The sequence below is a fragment of the Myotis myotis genome, unplaced genomic scaffold, assembly GCF_014108235.1.
Source record: "Myotis myotis isolate mMyoMyo1 unplaced genomic scaffold, mMyoMyo1.p scaffold_m19_p_2, whole genome shotgun sequence".
Classification (NCBI taxonomy): Eukaryota; Metazoa; Chordata; class Mammalia; order Chiroptera; family Vespertilionidae; genus Myotis; species Myotis myotis.
The window spans coordinates 136100613-136106951 of record NW_023416324.1 but is presented as its reverse complement, the minus strand read 5'-3'; the positions used below and the strand labels follow the sequence as shown (position 1 = coordinate 136106951).

Genomic DNA, 6339 nt, shown 5'->3' with positions numbered 1-6339 from the left:
GGGCTGGATCTCCAGTAGCGGGGCACGCAGGAGACAGCAGATCAATGTTTCTCTCTCATCAGTGTTTCTATCCCTCTCCCTTTCGCTCTCTCTGACTCAACAAAACCATATTTTTTAAAAAAGAAAACATAATTCATTTACATTTGTTAAAGACAATAAGGAAGACTATATTCAAGAGGCATTACTGCAAAGGGAGTTTTGCAGTATGGGATAGAGATTAGAATCAACCCCAAATACAAGGAAGAGTTGGGGGTTTTGTAGCCAAGAAGCAGGGTAAAGGTCAATGAATGGAAAATTACCAAGTGGTAATATCAGGGGGTATGGGAGATTCTTGCTAGACAGATTTAATGGGATTCTTGCTGAAGGAAAGCCAGGGTGATATACTGAGAGTGCAAGATGAGGAATTTTATCAGATATAAAGAATGTTCCAATAACAAGGGTGGGAGATTTTCGCTGAACTGACTCAGCAGAATACTTGCTACAATTGTACTAAGCCAACTAAGGGCAGAGCCCAACCTTGGAGCCTAGTTAAAAGGAGGGCTCAGAGGATCCAGACCCCGATTAGGTTAAGGAGAGAGGTTTATTTATCAGTGTTACAGAATGTACCAGGTGACCAAAAAAATATGCAAGAGTACCGGAGGCACAGGAAAAACCCATTTATTTCCAGACATTTCACATGTACCGGTACAGGACTCAGGGGAGATTGTTTCTCTCAAATCCTGAGTAAACCAATATGGAGAAAGCTTTCCCTTTATACCCCTTTGGTTTTTTTGTCCCCCAAATATGGATTATACTTCTGGACCTTTTGTGGGCTTTGCAAAAAGCCCCATGTGCTGGAATGAGGGCAGTGAGACCAGATCTCAAGGCCTGGCCTGGCACCAGCACTGATAATTCTGTCTGGGGATTGTATTGTTTATGGCCCCTCTAAAACAGGAGTAAACAGGTCTTGCAAGACCAGACAATTAAAGGGGCAGTGGCTAGCCAGCCGTGGGCAAACTACGGCCCACGGGCCGGATCTGGCCTGTTTGAAATGAATAAAACTATTGAAAAAAAGACCGTACCCTTTTATGTAATGATGTTTACTTTGAATTTATATTAGTTCTCACAAACACTCCATCCATGCTTTTGTTCCGGCTCTCAGGTCCAGTTTAAGAACCCATTGTGGCCCTCGAGTCAAAAACTTTGCCCAACCCTGGCTAGACTATAGGCTAACAAGAATGTGCATTAGATTAATGGCACAGATTCAGATTGCTAGACCCCAAAAATGTCTCATTTTCCCCACCATCAGTAGCTGGAAAGTTAAATTAGATAAATAAGGAGAGGCAGGCAGCTTATGCAAGGCTGCATTGTCCATGGTTAAGATTTATGACTTGATTCTAATGACAATGAAAGCCATTGGATAGTTTTAAACAGAAGAATATTATCAGATTTACATTTTTAAAAGAATATCCTGATTGTTAGAAGAAGGACAGGCTTGGAATCAAGAAGACCAAATTAATTTTGGCAGTAGTTTGAGAAGTACTTAATACTCCTAATGAACATTTTATTACTGATTGGAGGTCAGAAATGAGGAGAAGGAAATGACACGGATCACTTCCAGATTTTTGGCTTGAGTGACTAGATATATAGAAATTCTGTTTGCTGATATAGGGACTTACTGGTGAAATTTTTATTTTGGCTGTTCCAGAAAGTTTTAAAAAGAGAAAAAGCAATAGCTCACAAATTATTTTTTAGCTCTTTCCATAGATGAATAAAAGATTAACCTATATTAGACACTGCATTTAAAAAATTCTCAGCCCTAGCCAGTTTTTCTCAGTGGTTAGAGCATCGGCCTGAAGACTGAAGGATTCCAGTCAAGGGCACATGCCTGGGTTGCGGGCTTGATCCCAAGTAGGGGGCATACAGGAGGCAGCTGATCAATGATTCTCACTTATCATTGATGTTTATCTCTCTCTCTCCCTCTCCCTTCCTCTCTGAAATCATTAAAATTATTTATTTTTTTAAATTGACTCTCTCTACCCTAGCTGGTTTGGCTTAGTGGATAGAGCATTGGCCTGAGGACAGAAGGGTCCCAGGTTCAATTCCGATCAAGGGCACATACCTTGGCTGCAGGCTTGATCCCCGGCCCTGGTCATGGTGTGTGTGGGAGGCAACCAGTCCATGTCTCTCTCACATTGATGTTTCTCTCTCTTTGTCTCTCCCCATTCCTTCCAGTCTCTCTAAAAAAGAAAAAAAAAATTGACTCTCTGCCATGTCTACTAAGACATACAGCTGTTTCTGTACATAGTTATACAGGGGTGGGCAAACTTTTTGACTCGAGGGCCACAATGGGTTCTTAAACTGGACCGGAGGGCCGGAACAGAAGCATGGATGGAGTGTTTGTGTGAACTAATATAAATTCAAAGTAAACATCATTACATAAAAGGGTACGGTCTTTTTTTTTTTTTCTTCAGTTTTATTCATTTCAAACGGGCCTAACATCTACTATTTTAACCTAGCGTATACTCTATTTCTGTTATGGCTGAATGTTTGTACACCCCTGAAATACATATTGAAATCTTTTAAAAAATATTTTTATTGATTTTTTTACAGAGAGTAAGGGAGAGGGATAGAGAGTTAGACACATCCATGAGAGAGAAACATCGATCAGCTGCCTCCTGCACACCCCCCACCGGGGATGTGCCCGCAACCAAGGTACATGCCCTTGACCGGAATCGAACCTGGGACCATTCAGTCCCCAGGCCGACGCTCCATCCACTGAGCCAAACCGGTCAAGGCTCATATTAAAATCTTAATCTCCAATGAGATAGTATTAGAACAAAGGGCCTTTGAGAGGTGATTAGATCACAAGGGTGGAGCCCTCATGAGTGGAATTAGTGCTCTTATGAAAGAGACTCCAGAGGACTCCCTTCCATGGTGTGAGCACACAGCAGGAAAACAACCACCTGTGAACCAGTAAGAGGCCTTCACCACACACTGAATCTGCTAGTGCTTCGATCATGGACTTCCCAGCTTCTAGAACTGTAATAAATAAATATTGGTTGTGTAAGGCTCCCAGTCTATGATATTCTGTTATACCAAACCAAACAAACTAACACTATTCCTTATCAGCAAAGACATAAATTTCAAGTTTTTCTTCTTTCTGCACCAAGCATCATAATAATAAAAAAATAAATAAAAATGAACACTGAATTGTTCATCAAGATATGCACATTTTAAATGAATTTCAGCTTTGAATAAACCATTTAATCTCTCCCAGCTTTCATTTCCTATTTTGTAAATGAGGTGAGCTTTGAAGTCCAAGATAGTCTAGCTAGAATGCATTTAATATACCTAATTGAAAAGCACACAAAAAGTAAAAAATTAAAGTGACACCATAAAAGCTATTCTATCTTGCATTTATTTAGTTGAAAGTTAATCTTTCTCATAACTTCCCACTTACTATTTGATCTGTTTGTCAGATGTATTGGTTATCTATTGCTGCATTATAGATTACCCCCAAAACTTGGTGCTTAAAACAACAAACATTTATCTCTCAGTGTCCATTAGTTAGGAATTCAGAAACAGCTTAGTTGGGTGTCTCTGGCTGGGGATCTCAGGAGAGAATACAGTCAAGCTGGATGTGCAGTGATCTAAAGCTTGACGGGCTGTTGGCAGGAAGCCTTAGATCCCCGCCATATGGACTTCTTACGTAGGCCACTTCTGTTAAAGAAAAAATTATTCTGACACTTGTTAAAATGGTAAGAAACCCTTTATTCAGGGATATTGCAATAGGGAGAAGAGATCAGGATCAACTCTGAATACAGCAAAGACAGCTGGGAATTTATAGCCAAGGAGCAGAGTGAGGGGATCAGTGGATGGAAAATTACTGAGAGGAGACATCAGAGGAGGCATCAGTGGGGCCTTGACTTATGAGTTTAATTCGTTCTGTGATGGAGCTCGTAACTCAAATTACTCGTATGTCAAATCAAAAAGTGAACGAGTGAGACACGTGATGCTGGGCTGATGTTGTGGCGTTCACTGTGACGTTCGCTGTGTCAACTAGCGGTGGGGTATCTGAAGCTGGCTCACGACCCAAATTTTAGCTCACAACTCAAAGCAAAAAATCGGCCGAGAGACAGCTCATATCTTGAAAAACTTGTTAGTCGGGACACTCGTAAGTTAAGGCCCCACTGTATATATATAAAATATATATATTCTATATAATAAAAGCCTAATATGCAAATTGACCAAACGGCAGAATGACTGGTCCCTATGACGCGCACTGACCACCAGGGGGCAGATGCTCAACGCAGGCACTGCCCAACAGGGGGAGCGCTGCTCAGCCAGAAGCCGAGCTCACAACTGGTGAGTGCAGCAGCGGTGGCGGGAGCCTCTCCCACATCCACAGCAGCATTAAGGAGCAGTGAGCTAAATGGTAAGGGGCAGTGAGCAGGTAGGCAGTAAGGAGCAAGGGGTCCCGGACTGCAAGAGGGATGTCTGACTGCTGGCACGCAGACATCCCCCAAGGGGTCCCAGACTGAAAGAGAGCACAGGACAGGCTAAGGGACCCCCCCATGCATGAATTTTATGCACCGGGCCTTTTGTATATCTATACCAGCCGTGGGCAAACTACGGCCCACGGGCCGGATCCGGCCCGTTTGAAATGAATAAAACTAAAAAAAAAAAAATAGACCGTACCCTTTTATGTAATGATGTTTACTTTGAATTTATATTAGTTCACACAAACACTCCATCCATGCTTTTGTTCCGGCCCTCCGGTCCAGTTTAAGAACCCATTGTGGCCCTCGAGTCAAAAAGTTTGCCCACCCCGATCTATACTAATAAAAGTCTAGGTGCTTTCCGCGCTACCCAGGGAGGGCTCCATACGGCGTTGTTCTCGGTTCCCACGTAACTTAAAGGGAAACTTTTCGCAATGTCCGGAGCCCTTGATGTCCTGCAAATGAAGGAGGAGGATGTCCTCAAGTTCCTTGCAGCAGGAACCCACTTAGGTGGCACCAACCTTGACTTCCAAATGGAACAGTACATCTACAAAAGGAAAAGTGATGGCATCTACATCACCAATCTGAAGAGAACCTGGGAGAAGCTTCTGCTGGCAGCTCGTGCCATTGTTGCCATCGAAAACCCAGCTGACGTCAGTGTCACATAGTCCAGGAATACTGCCCAGCGAGCTGTGCTGAAGTTTGCTGCTGCCACTGGAACCACTCCTATTGCCGGCCGCTTCACTCCTGGAACCTTCACCAACCGGATCCAGGCAGCATTCTGGGAGCCAAGACTTCTGGTGGTTACTGATCCCAGGGCTGACCACCAGCCTCTCACAGAGGCGTCCTATGTTAACCTGCCCACCATTGCTCTGTGTATCACAGACTCTCCTCTACGCTTTGTGGACATTGCCATCTCTTGCAGCCAGGGGGCTCACTCAGTGGGTCTGATGTGGTGGATGCTGGCCCGGGAAGCACTCCTCATGCGTGGCACTATCTCCCGTGAACACCTGTGGGAAGTCACGCCTGATCTTTACTTCTACAGAGATCCTGAAGAGATTGAAAAGGAAGAGCAGGCCGCTGCTGAAAAGGCTGTGACCAAGGAGGAATTTCAGGGTGAATGGACTGCTCCTGCTCCTGAGTCCACTGCTGCTCAGCCTGAGGTTGCAGACTGGTCTGAAGGCATGCAGGTGCCCTCTGTACTCACTCAGCAGTTTCCTACTGAAGACTGGAGTGCTCAGCCTGCCACTGAAGACTGGTCTGCAGCCCCCACTGCTCAGGCTACTGAATGGGTAGGAACAACCACTGAGTGGTCCTAAGCTGTTCTTCCACAAATTCTTAACAGAACGGAAATAAGGTTGATGGAAAATAAACAGTTTCTAAAAGTCAAAAAAAAAAAAAAAGTCTAGGTGGCCCTTTGCACGATGTCATCACAAGATGGCTGCCACAAGATGGCCATGTGCACAGCAGAGGCGGGGCCCAGCGGCCACTCCATGCTGTGAGGCCTGAGGGGTCCAGGACTCCACATGGCATGGAGGAGGCTGATTCGGGCATCTCCGCCGCCTTGCGTGGACAAGGCAGGTCGTGACAGGGGAGGGCAGTTGTGGGCGATCAGGCCAGCAGAGGAGGGCAGGTAGGGGTGATCGGGCCTGCAGAGGAGGTCAGTTGGGGGCTGGCAGGGGGGGCAGTTGGGGGCGATTGGGTCGGCAGGGGAGCAGTTAGGGGGTGATCAGGCTGGCAGGCAGAAGAGGTTAGGGGCAATCAGGCAGGCAGGCAGGCGAGTGATTAGGAGTCAGCGGTCCTGGATTGTGAGAGGATGCAGGCTGGGCCGAGGTACACACCCCCCCACACGAATTTC

At 45.3% G+C, this 6339-nt stretch overlaps 1 pseudogene; it reads left to right on the top strand.

The window, feature by feature from the left end:
* Nucleotides 1–4837: 4837 nt before the first annotated feature.
* Nucleotides 4838–5866, top strand: LOC118677459 (annotated as a pseudogene).
* Nucleotides 5867–6339: the final 473 nt, after the last annotated feature.